The sequence below is a fragment of the Ranitomeya variabilis genome, chromosome 4, assembly GCF_051348905.1.
Source record: "Ranitomeya variabilis isolate aRanVar5 chromosome 4, aRanVar5.hap1, whole genome shotgun sequence".
Lineage (NCBI taxonomy): Eukaryota > Metazoa > Chordata > Amphibia > Anura > Dendrobatidae > Ranitomeya > Ranitomeya variabilis.
Window position 1 is genome coordinate 362,128,702 of NC_135235.1, and position 26,863 is coordinate 362,155,564.

A 26,863-nucleotide genomic window follows, 5' to 3' on the forward strand; every position below is an offset into this window, starting at 1 on the left:
TGGTCGATCTGTGAACATGTAGCACATGCTGCAGCTCACCATGTAGGTTGTCACATCTGCCATGTTGCTACTAGATCCTGCTGACTTGCTGTGTGTTTTCCTTCTTGTGTAATCTACTCAGCCAAGCTTTCTTGCAATAATGTCCTACAGGCAAAAATTTGCGCGCCGTAAGGCGCGCGGTTTGGGGATGCTTTCCAAGCAGCTGGTCCCGGCTGTACCCAACGATCTTCTTGCCGAGGGAGACTCGTTGCTTTTCCCAGAAGGCACCTGGAATATGCAAATTATCCTCCTCAAGCTTGAATCCCTGGTTTGGTGATGCTTTCCAAGCAGCTGGTCCCGGCTGTACCCAACGATCTTCTTGCCGAGGGAGACTCGTTGCTTTTCCCAGAAGGCACCTGGAATATGCAAATTATCCTCCTCAAGCTTGAATCCCTGGTTTGGTGATGCTTTCCAAGCAGCTGGTCCCGGCTGTACCCAACGATCTTCTTGCCGAGGGAGACTCGTTGCTTTTCCCAGAAGGCACCTGGAATATGCAAATTATCCTCCTCAAGCTTGAATCCCTGGTTTGGTGATGCTTTCCAAGCAGTTGGTCCCGGCTGTACCCAACGATCTTCTTGCCGAGGGAGACTCATTGCTTTTCCCAGAAGGCACCTGGAATATGCAAATTATCCTCCTCAAGCTTGAATCCCTGGTTTGGTGATGCTTTCCAAGCAGCTGGTCCCGGCTGTACCCAACGATCTTCTTGCCGAGGGAGACTCGTTGCTTTTCCCAGAAGGCACCTGGAATATGCAAATTATCCTCCTCTGGCTTGAATCCCTGGTTTGGTGACGCTTTCCAAGCAGCTGGTCCCGGCTGTACCCAACGATCTTCTTGCCGAGGGAGACTCGTTGCTTTTCCCAGAAGGCACCTGGAATATGCAAATTATCCTCCTCAAGCTTGAATCCCTGGTTTGGTGATGCTATCCAAGCAGCTGGTCCCGGCTGTACCCAACGATCTTCTTGCCGAGGGAGACTCGTTGCTTTTCCCAGAAGGCACCTGGAATATGCAAATTATCCTCCTCAAGCTCAAATCCCTGGTTTGGTGATGCTTTCCAAGCAGCTGGTCCCGGCTGTACCCAACGATCTTCTTGCCGAGGGAGACTCGTTGCTTTTCCCAGAAGGCACCTGGAATATGCAAATTATCCTCCTCAAGCTTGAATCCCTGGTTTGGTGATGCTTTCCAAGCAGCTGGTCCCGGCTGTACCCAATGATCTTCTTGCCGAGGGAGACTCGTTGCTTTTCCCAGAAGGCACCTGGAATATGCAAATTATCCTCCTCAAGCTTGAATCCCTGGTTTGGTGATGCTTTCCAAGCAGCTGGTCCCGGCTGTACCCAACGATCTTCTTGCCGAGGGAGACTCGTTGCTTTTCCCAGAAGGCACCTGGAATATGCAAATTATCCTCCTCAAGCTTGAATCCCTGGTTTGGTGATTCTTTCCAAGCAGCTGGTCCCGGCTGCACCCAACGATCTTCTTGCCGAGGGAGACTCGTTGCTTTTCCCAGAAGGCACCTGGAATATGCAAATTATCCTCCTCAAGCTTGAATCCCTGGTTTGGTGATGCTTTCCAAGCAGCTGGTCCCGGCTGTACCCAACGATCTTCTTGCCGAGGGAGACTCGTTGCTTTTCCCAGAAGGCACCTGGAATATGCAAATTATCCTCCTCAAGCTTGAATCCCTGGTTTGGTGATGCTTTCCAAGCAGCTGGTCCCGGCTGTACCCAACGATCTTCTTGCCGAGGGAGACTCGTTGCTTTTCCCAGAAGGCACCTGGAATATGCAAATTATCCTCCTCAAGCTCTCTAGTTCCATTATATCCTTCTTGAGCACCGGTGCCCAAAACTGGACACAGTACTCCATGTGTGGTCTAACTAGGGATTTGTACAGAGGCAGTATAATGCTCTCATCATGTGTATCCAGACCTCTTTTAATGCACCCCATGATCCTGTTTGCCTTGGCAGCTGCTGCCTGGCACTGGCTGCTCCAGGTAAGTTTATCATTAACTAGGATCCCCAAGTCCTTCTCCATGTCAGATTTACCCAGTGGTTTCCCATTCAGTGTGTAATGGTGACATTGATTCCTTCTTCCCATGTGATTAACCTTACATTTATCATTGTTAAACCTCATCTGCCACCTTTCAGCCCAAGTTTCCAACTTATCCAGATCCATCTGTAGCAGAATGCTATCTTCTCTTGTATTAACTGCTTTACATAGTTTTGTATCATCTGCAAATATCAATATTTTACTGTGTAAACCTTCTACCAGACCATTAATGAATATGTTGAAGAGAACAGGTCCCAACACCGACCCCTGCGGTACCCCACTGGTCACAGCGACCCAGTTAGAGACTATACCATTTATAACCACCCTCTGCTTTCTATCACTAAGCCAGTTACTAACCCATTTACACACATTTTCCCCCAGACCAAGCATTCTCATTTTGTGTACCAACCTCTTGTGTGGCACGGTATCAAATGCTTTGGAAAAATCGAGATATACCACGTCCAATGACTCACCGTGGTCCAGCCTATAGCTTACCTCTTCATAAAAACTGATTAGATTGGTTTGACAGGAGCGATTTCTCATAAACCCATGCTGATATGGAGTTAAACAGTTATTCTCATTGAGATAATCCAGAATAACATCCTTCAGAAACCCTTCAAATATTTTACCAACAGTAGAGGTTAGACTTACTGGCCTATAATTTCCAGGTTTACTTTTAGAGCCCTTTTTGAATATTGGCACCACATTTGCTATGTGCCAGTCCTGCGGAACAGACCCCGTCGCTATAGAGTCCCTAAAAATAAGAAATAATGGTTTATCTATTACATTACTTAGTTCTCTTAGTACTCGTGGGTAGTGTTGAGCGATACTTTCCGATATCGGAAAGTATCGGTATCGGAAAGTATCGGCCGATACCGTCACAGTATCGGAATCCAATCCGATACCGATACCCGATCCCAATGCAAGTCAATGGGACGAAAATATCGGAATTAAAATAAACCCTTTATACACTTGTAGGTTCATTCTACATGAAGGAAAACAACTAAGAATATTGTAGGATGTATTGGGGGACGTGGCGGAGATATTAAAGGGACAGAGGTTTAGCCCAATGTAATAGAATAGCAGGATTTTTTATTTTTTTTTATGAAGTTCGGCGTTAGAAAGAATTTGACTGTTTTTTTTTTTTTTTTAATGTCAGATATTGATGTTTCACTACTTCCACGCCCTTCACCTTCTTTTTTACTTCTCCCACGCTTTCTTCTTAATTATCCTCATCATCAGCTTCTTTGACATCAACTTCTTCACCTTATTCATCTTCTTCTTCATCTTCTGCCTATTATTTTTTGGGTTACATTGTTCATATTCTTTTTATTTTACTATTATCTTCATCATATTCAACTTCTTCATCATATTCTTATTTGTGACAGGCATTCCCGTAGTTGTTATCTATAAAAGTTTGAAGATTACACCTTCCGTTCTGCCTGTCACAAAACAGTTACATTTGTCCGCGTTCAGTTTGGCCTGCAGCATCAGGCTTTATCCAGGGGCACCATGAGGAGGAACGGACTCACCCCCATACACTGCTTAGTCTTCTTCTGCTTATAATTTACATAATATTTTTTGCTCTGATATTTTGTGTTATGCTTAATGTCCTTCTGCTCTTTGTTCTGCAGCCTCTTGTTCTTCTGCTTCTCGGTCTTCCAGGTCGTCGTCGTCTCCAGGGTCGTCGTCTCCGGGGTCGTCGTCATCGGGGTGGTCTTCAGGGTCGTCGTCTCCGGGGTCGTCGTCATCGGGGTGGTCTTCGGGGTCATCGTCTCCAGGGTCGTCGTCATCACGGTGGTTGTCGTCTCTGGTGTCGTCGTCATCTTAGGGGTGGTCTTCCGGGTCATTGTGTTTAGTCTCTTGAACTTGGAAATGTAGCAGAAGGTACAAGAAGGCTGAGAAAATGCCGAGAACCAGCTGATGGAACTGGAACTCGGATGGCTACCCGAAGGTCCAAGAGCCAATGGAACTACCGAGGACCAGCTGACGTTACTGGAACCCGGTTACTAAGCAGGAGGTACCTGTGCTGAAAGCACTACCAAGGACCACCTGACGTTGGTGGAACTCGGATACCCAGAGGGAGGCACCTAAGCCAAAGGCTCTGCCCGGAACCAGCTGACGGTACTGGAACCAGGATGGGGAGCAGAAGGTACAAGAGCAAAAGACACTGCCGAGAACCAGCTGACGGTGCTGGAACCCGGATGGGTAGCCGAAGGTCCAAGAGCCAATGGAACTACCGAGGACCAGCTGACGTTACTGGAACCCGGTTACTAAGCAGGAGGTACCCGTGCCTGAAAGCACTACCAAGGACCACCTGACGTTGGTGGAACTCGGATACCAAAGGGAGGCACCTAAGCCAAAGGCTCTGCCCGGAACCAGCTGACGGTACTGGAACCAGGATGGGGAGCAGAAGGTACAAGAGCAAGTGTCTGCGTGGCTTTTGCAGGACACGATGCCGGCTGCACAGCAGGGGAACAGCTGGCGGTGCTGGACCCCACTGACACATTGGCGAGGTGTTTTTCTCTGTGCAGCTAGCACATCTGGGCCCCAACTGGCGGTTTGTTAGAGCCCAGGGACAGCAGGAGGAGGAGCAGGAGGAGGAGGAGCAGGGGGAGGGGAGTGTAGGCCGAAGCCTGCACTGGCGGCAGCTTTGGGTCTGTTGTGTCTGCGTGGCTTTTGCAGGACACGTTGCCGGCTACACAGCAGGGGAACAGCTGGCGGTGCTGGACCCCACTGACACATTGGCGAGGTGTTTGGCTCTGTGCAGCCAGCACTTCCGGACAGCAACGATCGGTGTTGGAGCCCGGGCTCTGCAGGGGGAGCAGAGTGTAGGCCGAAGCCTACTTGAACCGATTTCAAAGGTCACCTTTAACCCCCCCTCAGGGGTTAGAAAGTAGAAGAGCCACAGCTTATGCAGCAGTAGTGCTGCACAAGTCAAAGGTTGCTCTTTTAATTTTTCTCCTTGCACACGCTGAATGAAACACGTATAACATTTAGCCCTTTATACAGTCAAACTGTGTTGGAGGCGCGAGTTCCCTTTGTAATGAGACGCAGCACAGATGTCAAGAATCCCACCTTGGTGCTGGGTGCAGCCTCCCGAGCGTTGTTATTTGCTGTACAGGAGTCTGCGCTGTCGTGTTATCCCCTGGCCTAGCGCCGTTAGCGCTGCCCATCTTCTGGCATCATGTAATGTCGGCCGGTGCGGTTCGCGATGCCCATGAATCCCAGCCCCGCAGTGTCTTAACATTGTTAAAACACTGCGGGGCTGGGATTCAGGGCCTGGCGCAGCACATATGTTGGCCTCTCACACTCGGGTCCTTACACCCGCTTCAGACTGTGCGGCGTCATCTGATCCCTTATCGCATGCCACGGCCATGAAGCCGCACAGTCCGAAGAAGGCGGAAGGAGAGGAGGGACAGGCGAACTGATGCACTGATCCTGCCCATGAATCACACCCTCGCAGTCCCAATAAATAAGACACCGAGGGGCGTTGTGTGGGTCAGGGCGGCCGCAGAGGCGCAGGCAGCCAAACAATGATGCCAGAAGACGGGCAGCGCTACCAAGGGGGTTGCAGCGTGTCATTACAAAGGAAAGTCACACCACCGGGACGGTTAAATGGTCACACAGAGGACACATTTCAGACGTGTTTTCAGTTCCACATGTGCGAGGAGAATACGTTTCTGAGCCACCTTGCACACATGCAGCATTACCGCTGTACAAGGTGGCTGGATAACGTAAAAACGCCTGGGGGAGGGGGGACAGGTTCCCTTCAATTTCAGTTCTTGTGTCTGCGTGGCTTTTGCAGGACACGTTGCCGGCTGCACAGCAGGGGAACAGCTGGCGGTGCTGGACCCCACTGACACATTGGCTGGTGTTTTTCTCTGTGCAGCTAGCACATCTGGGCCCCAACTGGCGGTGTGTTAGAGCCCAGGGACAGCAGGAGGAGGAGCAGGAGGAGGAGGAGCAGGGGGAGGGGAGTGTAGGCCGAAGCCTGCACTGGCGGCAGCTTTGGGTCTGTTGTGTCTGCGTGGCTTTTGCAGGACACGTTGCCGGCTACACAGCAGGGGAACAGCTGGCGGTGCTGGACCCCACTGACACATTGGCGAGGTGTTTGGCTCTGTGCAGCCAGCACTTCCGGACAGCAACTAGCGTTGTTGGAGCCCGGGCTCTGCAGGTGGAGCAGAGTGTAGGCCGAAGCCTAATTGAACCGATTTCAAAAGTCACCTTTAACCCCCCCTCAGGGGTTACAAAGTAGAAGAGCCACAGCTTATGCAGCAGCAGTGCTGCGCAAGTCAAAGGTTGCTCTTGTAATTTTTCTCCTTGCACACGCTGAATGGAACACGTATAACATTCAGCCCTTTATACAGTCAAACTGTGTAATGGAGGCGAGAGTTCCCTTTGTAATGAGACGCAGCACAGGTGTCAAGAATCCCACCTTGGTGCTGGGTGCAGCCTCCCGAGCGTTGTTATTTGCTGTACAGGAGTCTGCGCTGTCGTGTTATCCCCTGGCCTAGCGCCGTTAGCGCTGCCCATCTTCTGGCATCATGTAATGTCGGCCGGTGCGGTTCGCGATGCCCATGAATCCCAGCCCCGCAGTGTCTTAACATTGTTAAAACACTGCGGGGCTGGGATTCAGGGCCTGGCGCAGCACATATGTTGGCCTCTCACACTCGGGTCCTTACACCCGCTTCAGACTGTGCGGCGTCATCTGATCCCTTATCGCCTTTCCACGGCCATGAAGCCGCACAGTCCGAAGAAGGCGGAAGGAGATGAGGGACAGGCGAACTGATGCACTGATCCTGCCCATGAATCACACCCTCGCAGTCCCAATAAATAAGACACCGAGGGGCGTTGTGTGGGTCAGGGCGGCCGCAGAGGCGCAGGCAGCCAAACAATGATGCCAGAAGACGGGCAGCGCTACCAAGGGGGTTGCAGCGTGTCATTACAAAGGAAAGTCACACCACCGGGACGGTTAAATGGTCACACAGAGGACACATTTCAGACGTGTTTTCAGTTCCACATGTGCGAGGAGAATACGTTTCTGAGCCACCTTGCACACATGCAGCATTACCGCTGTACAAGGTGGCTGGATAACGTAAAAACGCCTGGGGGAGGGGGGACAGGTTCCCTTCAATTTCAGTTCTTGTGTCTGCGTGGCTTTTGCAGGACACGTTGCCGGCTGCACAGCAGGGGAACAGCTGGCGGTGCTGGACCCCACTGACACATTGGCTGGTGTTTTTCTCTGTGCAGCTAGCACATCTGGGCCCCAACTGGCGGTGTGTTAGAGCCCAGGGACAGCAGGAGGAGGAGCAGGAGGAGGAGGAGCAGGGGGAGGGGAGTGTAGGCCGAAGCCTGCACTGGCGGCAGCTTTGGGTCTGTTGTGTCTGCGTGGCTTTTGCAGGACACGTTGCCGGCTACACAGCAGGGGAACAGCTGGCGGCGCTGGACCCCACTGACACATTGGCAAGGTGTTTGGCTCTGTGCAGCCAGCACTTCCGGACAGCAACTAGCGTTGTTGGAGCCCGGGCTCTGCAGGTGGAGCAGAGTGTAGGCCGAAGCCTAATTGAACCGATTTCAAAAGTCACCTTTAACCCCCCCTCAGGGGTTACAAAGTAGAAGAGCCACAGCTTATGCAGCAGCAGTGCTGCGCAAGTCAAAGGTTGCTCTTGTAATTTTTCTCCTTGCACACGCTGAATGGAACACGTATAACATTCAGCCCTTTATACAGTCAAACTGTGTAATGGAGGCGAGAGTTCCCTTTGTAATGAGACGCAGCACAGGTGTCAAGAATCCCACCTTGGTGCTGGGTGCAGCCTCCCGAGCGTTGTTATTTGCTGTACAGGAGTCTGCGCTGTCGTGTTATCCCCTGGCCTAGCGCCGTTAGCGCTGCCCATCTTCTGGCATCATGTAATGTCGGCCGGTGCGGTTCGCGATGCCCATGAATCCCAGCCCCGCAGTGTCTTAACATTGTTAAAACACTGTGGGGCTGGGATTCAGGGCCTGGCGCAGCACATATGTTGGCCTCTCACACTCGGGTCCTTACACCCGCTTCAGACTGTGCGGCGTCATCTGATCCCTTATCGCATGCCACGGCCATGAAGCCGCACAGTCCGAAGAAGGCGGAAGGAGAGGAGGGACAGGCGAACTGATGCACTGATCCTGCCCATGAATCACACCCTCGCAGTCCCAATAAATAAGACACCGAGGGGCGTTGTGTGGGTCAGGGCGGCCGCAGAGGCGCAGGCAGCCAAACAATGATGCCAGAAGACGGGCAGCGCTACCAAGGGGGTTGCAGCGTGTCATTACAAAGGAAAGTCACACCACCGGGACGGTTAAATGGTCACACAGAGGACACATTTCAGACGTGTTTTCAGTTCCACATGTGCGAGGAGAATACGTTTCTGAGCCACCTTGCACACATGCAGCATTACCGCTGTACAAGGTGGCTGGATAACGTAAAAACGCCTGGGGGAGGGGGGACAGGTTCCCTTCAATTTCAGTTCTTGTGTCTGCGTGGCTTTTGCAGGACACGTTGCCGGCTGCACAGCAGGGGAACAGCTGGCGGTGCTGGACCCCACTGACACATTGGCTGGTGTTTTTCTCTGTGCAGCTAGCACATCTGGGCCCCAACTGGCGGTGTGTTAGAGCCCAGGGACAGCAGGAGGAGGAGCAGGAGGAGGAGGAGCAGGGGGAGGGGAGTGTAGGCCGAAGCCTGCACTGGCGGCAGCTTTGGGTCTGTTGTGTCTGCGTGGCTTTTGCAGGACACGTTGCCGGCTACACAGCAGGGGAACAGCTGGCGGTGCTGGACCCCACTGACACATTGGCGAGGTGTTTGGCTCTGTGCAGCCAGCACTTCCGGACAGCAACTAGCGTTGTTGGAGCCCGGGCTCTGCAGGTGGAGCAGAGTGTAGGCCGAAGCCTAATTGAACCGATTTCAAAAGTCACCTTTAACCCCCCCTCAGGGGTTACAAAGTAGAAGAGCCACAGCTTATGCAGCAGCAGTGCTGCGCAAGTCAAAGGTTGCTCTTGTAATTTTTCTCCTTGCACACGCTGAATGGAACACGTATAACATTCAGCCCTTTATACAGTCAAACTGTGTAATGGAGGCGAGAGTTCCCTTTGTAATGAGACGCAGCACAGGTGTCAAGAATCCCACCTTGGTGCTGGGTGCAGCCTCCCGAGCGTTGTTATTTGCTGTACAGGAGTCTGCGCTGTCGTGTTATCCCCTGGCCTAGCGCCGTTAGCGCTGCCCATCTTCTGGCATCATGTAATGTCGGCCGGTGCGGTTCGCGATGCCCATGAATCCCAGCCCCGCAGTGTCTTAACATTGTTAAAACACTGCGGGGCTGGGATTCAGGGCCTGGCGCAGCACATATGTTGGCCTCTCACACTCGGGTCCTTACACCCGCTTCAGACTGTGCGGCGTCATCTGATCCCTTATCGCCTTTCCACGGCCATGAAGCCGCACAGTCCGAAGAAGGCGGAAGGAGATGAGGGACAGGCGAACTGATGCACTGATCCTGCCCATGAATCACACCCTCGCAGTCCCAATAAATAAGACACCGAGGGGCGTTGTGTGGGTCAGGGCGGCCGCAGAGGCGCAGGCAGCCAAACAATGATGCCAGAAGACGGGCAGCGCTACCAAGGGGGTTGCAGCGTGTCATTACAAAGGAAAGTCACACCACCGGGACGGTTAAATGGTCACACAGAGGACACATTTCAGACGTGTTTTCAGTTCCACATGTGCGAGGAGAATACGTTTCTGAGCCACCTTGCACACATGCAGCATTACCGCTGTACAAGGTGGCTGGATAACGTAAAAACGCCTGGGGGAGGGGGGACAGGTTCCCTTCAATTTCAGTTCTTGTGTCTGCGTGGCTTTTGCAGGACACGTTGCCGGCTGCACAGCAGGGGAACAGCTGGCGGTGCTGGACCCCACTGACACATTGGCTGGTGTTTTTCTCTGTGCAGCTAGCACATCTGGGCCCCAACTGGCGGTGTGTTAGAGCCCAGGGACAGCAGGAGGAGGAGCAGGAGGAGGAGGAGCAGGGGGAGGGGAGTGTAGGCCGAAGCCTGCACTGGCGGCAGCTTTGGGTCTGTTGTGTCTGCGTGGCTTTTGCAGGACACGTTGCCGGCTACACAGCAGGGGAACAGCTGGCGGTGCTGGACCCCACTGACACATTGGCGAGGTGTTTGGCTCTGTGCAGCCAGCACTTCCGGACAGCAACTAGCGTTGTTGGAGCCCGGGCTCTGCAGGTGGAGCAGAGTGTAGGCCGAAGCCTAATTGAACCGATTTCAAAAGTCACCTTTAACCCCCCCTCAGGGGTTACAAAGTAGAAGAGCCACAGCTTATGCAGCAGCAGTGCTGCGCAAGTCAAAGGTTGCTCTTGTAATTTTTCTCCTTGCACACGCTGAATGGAACACGTATAACATTCAGCCCTTTATACAGTCAAACTGTGTAATGGAGGCGAGAGTTCCCTTTGTAATGAGACGCAGCACAGGTGTCAAGAATCCCACCTTGGTGCTGGGTGCAGCCTCCCGAGCGTTGTTATTTGCTGTACAGGAGTCTGCGCTGTCGTGTTATCCCCTGGCCTAGCGCCGTTAGCGCTGCCCATCTTCTGGCATCATGTAATGTCGGCCGGTGCGGTTCGCGATGCCCATGAATCCCAGCCCCGCAGTGTCTTAACATTGTTAAAACACTGTGGGGCTGGGATTCAGGGCCTGGCGCAGCACATATGTTGGCCTCTCACACTCGGGTCCTTACACCCGCTTCAGACTGTGCGGCGTCATCTGATCCCTTATCGCATGCCACGGCCATGAAGCCGCACAGTCCGAAGAAGGCGGAAGGAGAGGAGGGACAGGCGAACTGATGCACTGATCCTGCCCATGAATCACACCCTCGCAGTCCCAATAAATAAGACACCGAGGGGCGTTGTGTGGGTCAGGGCGGCCGCAGAGGCGCAGGCAGCCAAACAATGATGCCAGAAGACGGGCAGCGCTACCAAGGGGGTTGCAGCGTGTCATTACAAAGGAAAGTCACACCACCGGGACGGTTAAATGGTCACACAGAGGACACATTTCAGACGTGTTTTCAGTTCCACATGTGCGAGGAGAATACGTTTCTGAGCCACCTTGCACACATGCAGCATTACCGCTGTACAAGGTGGCTGGATAACGTAAAAACGCCTGGGGGAGGGGGGACAGGTTCCCTTCAATTTCAGTTCTTGTGTCTGCGTGGCTTTTGCAGGACACGTTGCCGGCTGCACAGCAGGGGAACAGCTGGCGGTGCTGGACCCCACTGACACATTGGCTGGTGTTTTTCTCTGTGCAGCTAGCACATCTGGGCCCCAACTGGCGGTGTGTTAGAGCCCAGGGACAGCAGGAGGAGGAGCAGGAGGAGGAGGAGCAGGGGGAGGGGAGTGTAGGCCGAAGCCTGCACTGGCGGCAGCTTTGGGTCTGTTGTGTCTGCGTGGCTTTTGCAGGACACGTTGCCGGCTACACAGCAGGGGAACAGCTGGCGGTGCTGGACCCCACTGACACATTGGCGAGGTGTTTGGCTCTGTGCAGCCAGCACTTCCGGACAGCAACTAGCGTTGTTGGAGCCCGGGCTCTGCAGGTGGAGCAGAGTGTAGGCCGAAGCCTAATTGAACCGATTTCAAAAGTCACCTTTAACCCCCCCTCAGGGGTTACAAAGTAGAAGAGCCACAGCTTATGCAGCAGCAGTGCTGCGCAAGTCAAAGGTTGCTCTTGTAATTTTTCTCCTTGCACACGCTGAATGGAACACGTATAACATTCAGCCCTTTATACAGTCAAACTGTGTAATGGAGGCGAGAGTTCCCTTTGTAATGAGACGCAGCACAGGTGTCAAGAATCCCACCTTGGTGCTGGGTGCAGCCTCCCGAGCATTGTTATTTGCTGTACAGGAGTCTGCGCTGTCGTGTTATCCCCTGGCCTAGCGCCGTTAGCGCTGCCCATCTTCTGGCATCATGTAATGTCGGCCGGTGCGGTTCGCGATGCCCATGAATCCCAGCCCCGCAGTGTCTTAACATTGTTAAAACACTGCGGGGCTGGGATTCAGGGCCTGGCGCAGCACATATGTTGGCCTCTCACACTCGGGTCCTTACACCCGCTTCAGACTGTGCGGCGTCATCTGATCCCTTATCGCATGCCACGGCCATGAAGCCGCACAGTCCGAAGAAGGCGGAAGGAGAGGAGGGACAGGCGAACTGATGCACTGATCCTGCCCATCAATCACACCCTCGCAGTCCCATTAAATAAGACAACGAGGGGCGTTGTGTGGGTCAGGGCGGCCGCAGAGGCGCAGCCAGCCAAACAATGATGCCAGAAGACGGGCAGCGTTACCAAGGAGCTTGTTGCATGTGTCAATACAAAGTCAAATCACACCTGAGGGACGTTTTAATGGTCACAGAGGACACATTTTAGACGTGTTCACTTCAACATGGGCAAGGAGAATAAGTTTCTGAGCCACCTTGAACACATGCAGCATTACTGCTGTTCAAGGTAGCTGTAAAACATAGAAACACCTGGGGGAGGGGGGACAGGTTCCCTTCAATTTCAGTTCTTGTGTCTGCGTGGCGGTCGCAGGACACGTTGCCGGCTACACAGCAGGGGAACAGCTGGCGGTGCTGAACCCCACTGACACATTGGCTGGTGTTTTTCTCTGTGCAGCTAGCACATCTGGGCAAAAACTGGCGGTGTTAGAGCCCAGGGTCAGCAGGAGGAGCAGGGGGAGCGGAGTGTAGGCCGAAGCCTGCACTCGAGCAAGTTGAAAGGAAACCTTTAACCCCCCCCCCCCAGGCGTTTGTAGCTGAAAGAGCCATTGTGTACAGCACTAATGCTGGAAAAGGTAAACTTAGCTCTTTTAATTATGGTCCTTGTACATGCGGAACCTAACATTTATGAAATGTGTCTCCTCACAGCGTTAAACCGTCCGGTAGGTGGAACTTTCCTTTGTCGTGTGACGCAGCACAGCCATCATTTTTACCCCCTTGGCGCCGTGCGCCGCCTCCTCAGCGTTGTTTGAATCTGTCCCGGAGCCTGCGCTGTTAGGTTAGCCCTTGGCCATGCACACATGTTGCGCTGCCCGTCTTCTGACCTCATTTGGTGTCAGGCTGGCTGCGCCTGTGCGGGTGCGCTGGCCGAGATCCCGCCTCGCAGTGTCGTCTAATGTAATCCCACCGCGGGCCTGTGATCCGTGCCCGTGCGCAGTGCATATCCTCTCCTCTCACTCCCCTCCCTACGGCTTTTTCAGACTGTGCGGTGTCACGGCCGTGGCATGCTATTAGGGACCAGCTGACATCGCACAGTCTGAAGAAGCCGTAGGGAGGGGAGTGAGAGGAGAGGATATGCACTGCGCACGGGCACGGATCACAGGCCCGCGGTGGGATTACATTAGACGACACTGCGAGGCGGGATCTCGGCCAGCGCACCCGCACAGGCGCAGCCAGCCTGACACCAAATGAGGTCAGAAGACGGGCAGCGCAACATGTGTGCATGGCCAAGGGCTAACCTAACAGCGCAGGCTCCGGGACAGATTCAAACAACGCTGAGGAGGGGGCGCACGGCGCCAAGGGGGTAAAAATGATGGCTGTGCTGCGTCACACGACAAAGGAAAGTTCCACCTACCGGACGGTTTAACGCTGTGTGGGGACACATTTCATAAGTGTTAGGTTCAGCATGTGCAAGGAGCATCACGAAAAGAGGCACTTTTTCCCTTTGCATCATTACTGCTGCACAAGGTGGCTCCTTCAGTAACAAACGCCTGGGGGGGGGGGGGTCAGGTTCCCTTACATTTAACTTGTTGTGTCTGCGTGGCGGTCGCAGTACACGTTGCCGTATACACAGCAGGGGAACAGCTGGCGGTGCTGAACCCCACTAACACATTGGCGAGGTGTTTGGCTCTGTGCGTACAGCACTTCTGGACGGCAACTAGCGGTGTTGGAGCCCAGGGACACGTGGAGGAGGAGGAGGTTGGAGGAGGTTGGAGGAGGTAGGAGGGATTGCCACACACACAGCAGGGGAACAGCTGACGTTACTGAACCCCAATAACAGAGGAGGGACTGTTGACTGTGCGTACAGCACTTCTGGACGGCAACTGGCGGTGTTGGAGCCCAGGGACAGGTGGAGGAGGAGGAGGTTGGAGGAGGTAGGAGGGATTGCCACACACACAGCAGGGGAACAGCTGACGTTACTGAACCCCAATAACAGAGGAGGGACTGTTGACTGTGCGTACAGCACTTCTGGACGGCAACTGGCGGTGTTGGAGCCCAGGGACAGGTGGAGGAGGAGGAGGTTGGAGGAGGTTGGAGGAGGTAGGAGGGATTGCCACACACACAGCAGGGGAACAGCTGACGTTACTGAACCCCAATAACAGAGGAGGGACTGTTGACTGTGCGTACAGCACTTCTGGACGGCAACTGGCGGTGTTGGAGCCCAGGGACAGGTGGAGGAGGAGGAGGTTGGAGGAGGTAGGAGGGATTGCCACACACACAGCAGGGGAACAGCTGACGTTACTGAACCCCAATAACAGAGGAGGGACTGTTGACTGTGCGTACAGCACTTCTGGACGGCAACTGGCGGTGTTGGAGCCCAGGGACAGGTGGAGGAGGAGGAGGTTGGAGGAGGTAGGAGGGATTGCCACACACACAGCAGGGGAACAGCTGACGTTACTGAACCCCAATAACAGAGGAGGGACTGTTGACTGTGCGTACAGCACTTCTGGACGGCAACTAGCGGTGTTGGAGCCCAGGGACAGGTGGAGGAGGAGGAGGTTGGAGGAGGTTGGAGGAGGTAGGAGGGATTGCCACACACACAGCAGGGGAACAGCTGACGTTACTGAACCCCAATAACAGAGGAGGGACTGTTGACTGTGCATACAGCACTTCTGGACGGCAACTGGCGGTGTTGGAGCCCAGGGACAGGTGGAGGAGGAGGAGGTTGGAGGAGGTAGGAGGGATTGCCACACACACAGCAGGGGAACAGCTGACGTTACTGAACCCCAATAACAGAGGAGGGACTGTTGACTGTGCGTACAGCACTTCTGGACGGCAACTGGCGGTGTTGGAGCCCAGGGACAGGTGGAGGAGGAGGAGGTTGGAGGAGGTTGGAGGAGGTAGGAGGGATTGCCACACACACAGCAGGGGAACAGCTGACGTTACTGAACCCCAATAACAGAGGAGGGACTGTTGACTGTGCGTACAGCACTTCTGGACGGCAACTGGCGGTGTTGGAGCCCAGGGACAGGTGGAGGAGGAGGAGGTTGGAGGAGGTAGGAGGGATTGCCACACACACAGCAGGGGAACAGCTGACGTTACTGAACCCCAATAACAGAGGAGGGACTGTTGACTGTGCGTACAGCACTTCTGGACGGCAACTGGCGGTGTTGGAGCCCAGGGACAGGTGGAGGAGGAGGAGGTTGGAGGAGGTAGGAGGGATTGCCACACACACAGCAGGGGAACAGCTGACGTTACTGAACCCCAATAACAGAGGAGCGACTGTTGACTGTGCGTACAGCACTTCTGGACGGCAACTGGCGGTGTTGGAGCCCAGGGACAGGTGGAGGAGGAGGAGGTTGGAGGAGGTTGGAGGAGGTAGGAGGGATTGCCACACACACAGCAGGGGAACAGCTGACGTTACTGAACCCCAATAACAGAGGAGGGACTGTTGGGACTGTGCGTACAGCACTACCAGGCAACAACTAGCGGTGTTGGAGCCCAGGGACAGGTGGAGGAGGAGGTGGTTGGAGAAGGTTGGAGGAGGTAGGAGGGATTGCCACACACACAGCAGGGGAACAGCTGACGTTACTGAACCCCAATAACAGAGGAGGGACTGTTGACTGTGCGTACAGCACTTCTGGACGGCAACTGGCGGTGTTGGAGCCCAGGGACAGGTGGAGGAGGAGGAGGTTGGAGGAGGTTGGAGGAGGTAGGAGGGATTGCCACACACACAGCAGGGGAACAGCTGACGTTACTGAACCCCAATAACAGAGGAGGGACTGTTGACTGTGCGTACAGCACTTCTGGACGGCAACTGGCGGTGTTGGAGCCCAGGGACAGGTGGAGGAGGAGGAGGTTGGAGGAGGTAGGAGGGATTGCCACACACACAGCAGGGGAACAGCTGACGTTACTGAACCCCAATAACAGAGGAGGGACTGTTGACTGTGCGTACAGCACTTCTGGACGGCAACTGGCGGTGTTGGAGCCCAGGGACAGGTGGAGGAGGAGGAGGTTGGAGGAGGTAGGAGGGATTGCCACACACACAGCAGGGGAACAGCTGACGTTACTGAACCCCAATAACAGAGGAGCGACTGTTGACTGTGCGTGCAGCACTTCTGGACGGCAACTAGCGGTGTTGGAGCCCAGGGGCAGGTGGAAAAGCAGAGGAACACAATGTAGGCCGAAGCCTGAGAAAGTCGAAAGGGAACCTTTAACCCCCCCCCCAAGGCGTTTGTAGCTGAAAGAGCCAGCTTGTGCAGCACAAAAGATGCAAAAGGAAAAGGTGGCTCTTTTCATCATGCTCCTTGCAAACACAGAACTAAACACTTATAAAATGTGTCCCCTGAAGCCGTGAAACCGTCCCAGAGGTGGGACTTTCCTTAGTAATATGACGCAGCACAGCCATCATTACTACCCCCCCGCCGCCGTGCCCCGGCTCCTCAGCGTTGTTTGATTCCGTCCCGGAGCCTGCGCTGTTATGTTATCCCGTGGCCAGGCACACTTAGCGCTGCCCATCTTCTGACATCATTTGGTGTCAGGCTGGCTGCGCCTGTGCGGCCGCGCTGGCCGAGAGCCCGCCTCGCAGTGTCTTCTGATGTAATCCCACTGGGGGCCTGGGATCCATGGCCATGCGCAGTGCATATCCTCGCCTCTCACTCCCCTCCCTACGGCTTCTTTTCCAGACTGTGCGGTGTCACGGCCGTGGCATGCTATTAGGGACCAGCTGACACCGAACAGTCTGAAGAAGCCATAGGGAGATGAGTGAGAGGTGGAGGTTCAGATATGCACTGCGCATGTCCATAGATCCCAGGCCCCCAGTGGGATTAAATCAGAAGACACTGCGAGGCGGGCTCTCGGCCAGCGTGGCCGCACAGGCGCAGCCAGCCTGACACCAAATGATGCCAGAAGACGGGCAGCGCTAAGTGTGCCTGGCCACGGGATAACATAACAGCGCAGGCTCCGGGACGGAATCAAACAACGCTGAGGAGCCGGGGCGCGGCGCCGGGGGGTAGGAATGACGGCTGTGCTGCGTCATATTACGAAGGAAAGTCCCACCTCCGGGACGGTTTTACGGTATCAGTGGACACATTTTATAAGTGTTAAGTTTTGCGTGTGCAAGGAGCAAAACCAAAATAGCTACCTTTTTCCTTGTGCAGCATTACTGCTGCACAAGGTGGCTCTTTCAGTAACAAACGCCTTGGGGGGGGGGGACAGATTCCCTTACATTTCAGTTGTTGTGTCAGCGTGGCGGTCGCATGACACATTGCCGGCTACACAGCTGGGGATCAGCTGACGTTACTGAAACCCAATAACACTGGGTCGTATGTTTTGACTGTGCAGACGGCACGTCTGAGCCTCAACTGGCGGTGTTGGAGCCCAGGAATTTAAGTTCAGGTGGTAGAAAGATGAACACAACAGGAGACCTGGATAACGTATACAGTGACCTAATTATTTAATCAGGAGGAGGAGTGGCAAATTCCTGCGAGATCCAGGCCTTGTTCATTTTCAGGAAAGTAAGCCGGTCAACGTTATCGGAGGATAGTCGCATGCGACGGTCAGTTAGTACACCACCTGCAGCACTAAAGACACGTTCCGATAATACACTGGCCGCAGGGCAAGACAGCACCTCCAATGCATACTGGCTTAGCTCTGGCCATGTATCCAGCTTTGAGACCCAAAACTTGAAAGGGGAAGAGCCGTCTGGGAGTACAGCAAGAGGGCAAGACATGTAGTCTGTCACCATCTGACGGAACCGTTGCCTCCTGCTGACTGGAGCCGTCTGTGATGGTGTAGACTTTTGTGGGGGGCACACAAAACTGTGCCACAGTTGGGCCATACTGGTCTTGCCTTGGGCAGAGGCACTGCTTCTGCTCCCTCTTTGTGCAGAGCCTCCACCACTGCCTGGACGCACTGAGCTGCTTTGGAATGCAGTAGCAGCACTTCTCTCAGTTGGAATGGAGAAGATGATGGAACTGACCAGTGTGTCTTGGTACTCCCGCATTTTTCGCTCCCGGTTCAACGGTGTGATGAGGCTTTCTACGTTGTCCCGGTAGCGAGGATCGAGGAGGGTGAACACCCAATAATCAGACATGTTGAGAATGTGGTCGATGCGGCGGTCGTTTCTCAGGCACTGCAGCATGTAATCCACCATGTGCTGCAGACTGCCAACTGCCCAAGAAACGCTGTCCCCAGCTGGAGGCGTGATCTCTGCCCGCTCGTCATCACCCCACCCTCGCTGTACACACTGAGTACTGGACAATTCGGGAACTCCCTCCTCTGGACGGATGTCTTCCTCCTCCATTGACTCCTCCTCATCCTCCTCACAAACTGTCCCCTGCCTACGCGTTTGTGAGGAACCACGTGGCGCTGACTGTCCAGAAGATGATGGAAGTGGTGAATCCTCATCCTCCACCTCTTCCACAACATCATCCCTTAGCGCTTGCAGTGATTTTTCAAGCAGGCAGATAAGGGGGACAGTCATGCTGACTAGTGCATCATCTGCACTCGCCATCCGCGTGGAATAATCAAAGGGACGCAAAACCTGGCAGACATCCTTCATAGTGGCCCACTCTGTGGTTGTGAAGTCTGTACGGCGCTGACTGCGACTTTTTTGCGCCTGATACAGCTGGTACTCCATTACAGCTTGCTGCTGCTCACACAACCGCTCCAACATATGTAACGTGGAATTCCACCTGGTAGGTAGGTCACATATGATGCGATGTTCCGGCAGGCGGTGTCGGCGCTGCAGAGCCGCAATGCGCGCTTTTGCCGTGCTGGAACGCCGCAAGTGAGCACACTCTAGGCGGACCTTGTGCAGCAGTGCATCAAGATCCGGATAGTCCCTCAAAAAACTCTGCACGACCAAATTGAGCACATGTGCCAGACATGGGATGTGAGTGAGGTTGCCGAGGCCCAGGGCTGCCACCAGATTTCGGCCATTATCACACACTACCATGCCTGGCTGGAGATTCGCTGGCTCAAACCACACATCGCTCTCCTGCTTGATGGCATTCCAGAGCTCCTGCGCTGTGTGGCTACGATTCCCCAAAAAAATTAATTTCAAGACGGCCTGTTGACGTTTGGCCACGGCTGTGCTCATGTCGGTCGTAACAGGTACACGTTCATCACGGGTCCATGTGGAGGTGGACTGTGACGGCTCCTGCAGCGATGATTCTGAGGAACTGGTGTAAGAGGAGGAGTCAATGCGTACAGAATGGATTCCTGCAATCCTTGGAGTGGGCAGGACACGTCCTGCGCCACTCGCACGGTCTGTACCCGGCTCAACTACATTAACCCAATGGGCAGTGAGGGAAAGGTATCGCCCCTGTCCATGTTGACTGGTCCACGCATCGGTGGTGAGGTGGACCTTGCTACTGACGGCGTTCAGTAGCGCGTGTTTTATGTGTCCCTCAACATGCTTGTGCAGGGCAGGGACGGCTTGCCTGCTGAAGTAAAAGCGGCTGGGCACACTGTACTGTGGGACTGCCAATGACATCAAGTCACGGAAGCTGTCAGTCTCCACCAGCCTGAATGACAGCATTTCCAGTGACAGAAGTTTGGCAATGCCTGCAGTCAGAGCCTGTGCTCGTGGGTGGTTTGACGAGAAAGGCCGCCTTTTCTCCCATGCCTGTACTACCGATGGCTGTAGACTGGGCTGGGAGTGTGTGGTTGACTGGGAAAGTGGTGCTGCGGGTGGAATGACAGCGGGTCTCTGGACAACAGGGCCAGAGGTTCTTCCACGGCGATCCTGGGAGGAAGCCGAACCAGCTGCGTGTGAGCTAGAGGAAGAGGCAACACGAGCTGAAGAGGTGGTAGCTGCCGCTGTTGGTTGGCCTAGCTCTTCAGTGTGTTTGTCTAACTCCGCCGGGTGCCTGTTGCGCACATGTTTCCACATGTTGGAGGTATTGAGGTTGGCGACTTTTTGACCTCTTTTGATTTTTTGATGACACACCTTGCATCTGACATAGCAAATGTCATCTGCAACTGTGTCAAAAAAGGACCAGGCACTGCAAGTCTTGGGAGCCCCCCTTTTGACTTTTGGAAGAGACATGCTCCTTACGGGTGCCAAAGCGGAGGCTGCAGGATCCGCAGTCTTCCCCCTCCCTCTCCCTCTTTGGGCCGTACGGGGAATCTCTTCCTCAGAGCTGCTCCCACCACCTTCCTGTCCCTGACGCCAAGATGGGTCAAGGACCTCATCATCTACACTACCCTCTGCCCCCAACTGCTCCTCCTGGGTAGTCTCAGCAGCAGAGCACGCACCAGTAAGTGGCACCTGAGTGTCATCATCAGCTGATGCGGCCTGCGAGGTGGTGACCGGAGCCACTGGCCCACCCGCCTCTTCAGAGGAAGACAGAAAAAGCGGTTGGGCATCACTGCACCCTGCCTCTTCTTCCATTTCTCCAATGCTGCTTGGCTGGCCCCCTGTTTCCAAGCCAAGAGATGATTCAGAGAACAGAAGTAGAGACTGCTCCTGTCCTGGGATCTCTGTCTGCCTGGGCAATTTTGCAGGTGGTGAAGAGACAGATGGCTGCTCTCCAGTGCTCTGTGTCTGAGAGGATGTGGCACTAATGGAAGTTGATGCATTAGCTGCCATCCATCCCACAACGGCTTCAATTTGGTCTTGACGCAGCAGCGGTGTACGGCGCTCGGCGACAAAGCTGCGCATGAACGACTGTTCCCTTGTGAAAGTGGGTGCTGATGACTCACCGGTGCCCGCAGCAGGCACAGAATCCCCACGTCCCCTCCCTGCTCCGCGCCCACGCCCACGCCCACGTGCCTTACTCACTGCCTTCTTCATCTTGGTTGACTGATAAAGATAAGCAGAAAAGTACTAACGGCTTTGTGTGCTTATTCCTGAGCAACTCCTCCTAACAGGTATAAGACACACTAATTTTCTAAAGTGTGGACTAGACTTGAATATGAGCTAATGTGGCCTACACAAATGTAAAGTGGTGTAACTGGTGTGTTTGGTGAACTTTATTATTTATTTATTTTTTGGGGGCTGAACTGACAACGGATAGAGCTGCAGTCACACGGAGACCGTGCAGACAGACGTAAACGGCACTGCAAGGCCCAAAAAACCTCCTCTACTTTATCCTATGTAGTGTTTTTCCACAAATTAGCTGGAGACGGGTGGAAAGACACTAATAGGATTTTTTTAAATTAATTAGCAGCAGACTACACTACTTGAAAACAAAATGAAAATTGATTTGGCGGTATGACGCAGTGAACAACCCTGAGCTGGAGACAACCAAGCTACGGCTGCTCACAGACTACAGGGCGAGCTGCAGTCACACGGAGACCGTGCAGACAGCCGTAAACGGCGCTGCAAGGCCCAAAAACCCTCCTCTACTTTATCCTATGTAGTGTTTTTCCACAAATTAGCTGGAGACGGGTGGAAAGACACTAATAGGATTTTTTTAAATTAATTAGCAGCAGACTACACTACTTGAAAACAAAATGAAAATTGATTTGGCGGTATGACGCAGTGAACAACCCTGAGCTGGAGACAACCAAGCTACGGCTGCTCACAGACTACAGGGCGAGCTGCAGTCACACGGAGACCGTGCAGACAGCCGTAAACGGCGCTGCAAGGCCCAAAAACCCTCCTCTACTTTATCCTATGTAGTGTTTTTCCACAAATTAGCTGGAGACGGGTGGAAAGACACTAATAGGAATTTTTGGAAAAAATGTGCAGCAGCCTGCACTACTTCAAAAAAAAAAAAAAAAAGGACAGTATGAGGCAATGAACCACCCTCCCTGAACTGAATACAACCAGCTATGGATGGCCTATGTGGCTGCACTCAGACTAGAGAGTGGGCTGCACTCACACACACACACAGAGAGACCTTGCAGATCGCTGTGAAAACAGCGCTACAAGGCAAAAGGAAGGTGATTAGTAGGTGAACACAGCGGTTGCTAAATTAGCCTTTGGAAAGCACAAAGAAGCAAATCGCTATCTCTAAACTGTCCCTCAGTCAGCAAACAGCGTCCTGTCACTAACTGAATTCACAGCAGAGTGATCGCAAAATGGCGCCAGCGACTTTTAAACTGCATCATGACATCATTTAAGCAGCCAATCACAGCCTTGCCAGTAGTTTCATGCCCTCCATGCTAAACAGGATGTGCCCACACTTGGAATCTTTCTCATTGGCTGAATTTCTGAATTTTGAATCATGGAACTTCCGATTCCGGTATCCGATACGCGCCAAGTATCGGAATCCCGGTATCGGAATTCCGATACCGCAAGTATCGGCCGATACCCGATACTTGCGGTATCGGAATGCTCAACACTACTCGTGGGTGTATGCCATCCGGACCCGGAGATTTATCTATTTTAATCTTATTTAGCCGGTTTTGCACCTCTTCTTGGGTTAGATTGGTGACCCTTAATATAGGGTTTTCATTGTTTCTTGGGATTTCACCTAGCATTTAATTTTCCACCGTGAATACCGCGGAGAAGAAGGTGTTTAATATGTTAGCTTTTTCCTCATCATCTACAACCATTCTTTCCTCACTATTTTTTAAGGGGCCTACATTTTCAGTTTTTATTCTTTTACTATTGATATAGTTGAAGAACAGTTTGGGATTAGTTTTACTCTCCTTAGCAATGTGCTTCTCTGTTTCCTTTTTGGCAGCTTTAGTTAGTTTTTTAGATAAATTATTTTTCTCCCTATAGTTTTTTTAGAGCTTCAATGGTGCCATCCTGCTTTAGTAGTGCAAATGCTTTCTTTTTACTGTTAATTGCCTGTCTTAGGCTACGTTCACATTTGCGGCTAGCGCCGCAGCGTCGGGCGCCGCAGCGGCGCCGCATGCATCATGCGCCCCTATATTTAACATGGGGGCGCATGGACATGCGGTGCACTTGCGTTTGGCGCCGCATGCGTCCCTGCGGCGCCCGCGTCGGGGCGCAGAGGACGCAGCAAGTTGCATTTTTGCTGCGTCCAAAACCAATGGAAAAAAGGACGCATGCGGCGCAAAACGCAGCGTTGTGCATGCGTTTTGCCGCGTTTTTGTTTGCGTTGTGCGCTGCGGCGCCGACGCTGCGGCGCACAACGCAAATGTGAACGTAGCCTTACTTCTTTGTTTAGCCACATTGGGTTTTTCCTATTTCTAGTCCTTTTATTCCCACAAGGTATAAACCGCTTACAGTGCCTATTTAGGATGTTCTTAAACATTTTCCATTTTTTATCTGTATTCTTATTTCTGAGGATATTGTCCCAGTCTACCAGATTAAGGGCATCTCTAAGCTGGTCAAACTTTGCCTTCCTAAAGTTCAGTGTTTTTGTGACTCCCTGACAAGTCCCCCTAGTGAAAGACAGGTGAAACTGTACAATATTGTGGTCGCTATTTCCTAGATGCCCGACCACCTGCAGATTTGTTATTCTGTCAGGTCTACTAGATAGTATTAGGTCTAAAAGTGCTGCTCCTCTGGTTGGATTCTGCACCAATTGTGAAAGGTAATTTTTCTTGGTTATTAGCAGAAACCTGTTGCCTTTATGGGTTTCACAGGTTTCTGTTTCCCAGTTAATATCCGGGTAGTTAAAGTCCCCCATAACCAGGACCTCATTATGGGTTGCAGCTTCATCTATCTGCTTTAGAAGTAGACTTTCCATGATTTCTGTTATATTTGGGGGTTTGTAACAGACCCCAATGAGAATTTTGTTACCATTTTTCCCTCCATGAATTTCGACCCATATGGACTCGACATCCTCATTCCCTTCGCTAATATCCTCCCTTAAAGTGGACTTTAGACAAGACTTTACATAGAGACAAACTCCTCCTCCTCTCCGATTTTTACGATCCTTTCTAAACAGACTGTAACCCTGTAAGTTAACTGCCCAGTCATAGCTTTCATCTAACCATGTCTCGGTTATTCCCACTATGTCAAAGTTACCTGTAGATATTTCTGCTTCTAGTTCTTCCATCTTGTTTGTCAGGCTTCTGGCGTTTGCGAGCATGCAGTTTAGAGGATTTTGTTTTTTTCCAATCTCCTCGCTGTGGATTGTTTTAGAAATGTTCTTACCTCCCTTCTGAGTATGTTTTCCTGGGTCTTCTTTGTTTGAGTCTAATGTTTTTCTTCCCGTCCGCTCTACTTCTAGTTTAACGCCCTCCTGATGAGTGTAGCGAGTCTTCTGACGAATGTGTGTTTCCCAGGTTTGTTGAGGTGTAGTCCGTCTCTGGCGAGGAGTCCATCGTACAAGTAATTTACAACGTGGTCCAGGAATCCGAATCCTTGTTGTCTGCACCATCGTCTTAGCCAGTTGTTCGCATCAAGGATCCTGTTCCATCTCCTGGTGCCATGCCCGTCTACTGGAAGGATAGAAGAAAAAACTACCTGTGCATCCAGTTCCTTTACTTTCTTCCCCAACTCTTCAAAGTCCATGCAGATTGTCGGTAGGTCCTTCCTTGCCGTGTCATTGGTGCCAACATGTATCAGCAGAAATGGGTGGACGTCCTTGGAGCTGAAGAGCTTTGGTATCCTATCGGTGACATCCTTGATCATCGCACCTGGAAGGCAGCATACTTCTCTTGCGGTTATGTCCGGTCTGCAGATGGCTGTTTCTGTGCCTCTCAGTAGTGAGTCTCCCACCACCACCACTCTTCGTTGCTTCTTGGCTGTACTTTTTGCTGTCACTTGTTGCTGTGTGCCCTTTTCTTTTTTGCTTGCTGGTATTGCTTCATCCTTAGGTGTGCCATCTTCATCCTCTACAAAGATTTGATATCGGTTCTTCAGTTGTGTGGTTGGTGATTTTTCCATGGTCTTCTTGCTTCTTTTGGTCACATGCTTCCACTCATCTGCTTTTGGAGGTTCTCTGACACTTTTTTCACCTTCTGTGACCAGTAGAGATGCTTCTGTTCTGTCTAGGAAGTCTTCATTCTCTTTGATGAGTTTCAAAGTTGCTATTCTTTCTTCCAGGCCTCGCACCTTTTCTTCTAAAAGGGCCACTAGTCTACACTTCTGACAGGTGAAATTGGATTCTTCTTCTGGTCGATCTGTGAACATGTAGCACATGCTGCAGCTCACCATGTAGGTTGTCACATCTGCCATGTTGCTACTAGATCCTGCTGACTTGCTGTGTGTTTTCCTTCTTGTGTAATCTACTCAGCCAAGCTTTCTTGCAATAATGTCCTACAGGCAAAAATGTGCGCGCCGTAAGGCGCGCGGTTTGGGGATGCTTTCCAAGCAGCTGGTCCCGGCTGTACCCAACGATCTTCTTGCCGAGGGAGACTCGTTGCTTTTCCTAGAAGGCACCTGGAATATGCAAATTATCCTCCTCAAGCTTGAATCCCTGGTTTGGTGATGCTTTCCAAGCAGCTGGTCCCGGCTGTACCCAACGATCTTCTTGCCGAGGGAGACTCGTTGCTTTTCCCAGAAGGCACCTGGAATATGCAAATTATCCTCCTCAAGCTTGAATCCCTGGTTTGGTGATGCTTTCCAAGCAGTTGGTCCCGGCTGTACCCAACGATCTTCTTGCCGAGGGAGACTCATTGCTTTTCCCAGAAGGCACCTGGAATATGCAAATTATCCTCCTCAAGCTTGAATCCCTGGTTTGGTGATGCTTTCCAAGCAGCTGGTCCCGGCTGTACCCAACGATCTTCTTGCCGAGGGAGACTCGTTGCTTTTCCCAGAAGGCACCTGGAATATGCAAATTATCCTCCTCAAGCTTGAATCCCTGGTTTGGTGACGCTTTCCAAGCAGCTGGTCCCGGCTGTACCCAATGATCTTCTTGCCGAGGGAGACTCGTTGCTTTTCCCAGAAGGCACCTGGAATATGCAAATTATCCTCCTCAAGCTTGAATCCCTGGTTTGGTGATGCTTTCCAAGCAGCTGGTCCCGGCTGTACCCAATGATCTTCTTGCCGAGGGAGACTCGTTGCTTTTCCCAGAAGGCACCTGGAATATGCAAATTATCCTCCTCAAGCTTGAATCCCTGGTTTGGTGATGCTTTCCAAGCAGCTGGTCCCGGCTGTACCCAACGATCTTCTTGCCGACGGAGACTCGTTGCTTTTCCCAGAAGGCACCTGGAATATGCAAATTATCCTCCTCAAGCTTGAATCCCTGGTTTGGTGATGCTTTCCAAGCAGCTGGTCCCGGCTGTACCCAACGATCTTCTTGCCGAGGGAGACTCGTTGCTTTTCCCAGAAGGCACCTGGAATATGCAAATTATCCTCCTCAAGCTTGAATCCCTGGTTTGGTGATGCTTTCCAAGCAGCTGGTCCCGGCTGTACCCAACGATCTTCTTGCCGAGGGAGACTCGTTGCTTTTCCCAGAAGGCACCTGGAATATGCAAATTATCCTCCTCAAGCTTGAATCCCTGGTTTGGTGATGCTTTCCAAGCAGCTGGTCCCGGCTGTACCCAACGATCTTCTTGCCGACGGAGACTCGTTGCTTTTCCCAGAAGGCACCTGGAATATGCAAATTATCCTCCTCAAGCTTGAATCCCTGGTTTGGTGATGCTTTCCAAGCAGCTGGTCCCGGCTGTACCCAACAATCTTCTTGCCGAGGGAGACTCGTTGCTTTTCCCAGAAGGCACCTGGAATATGCAAA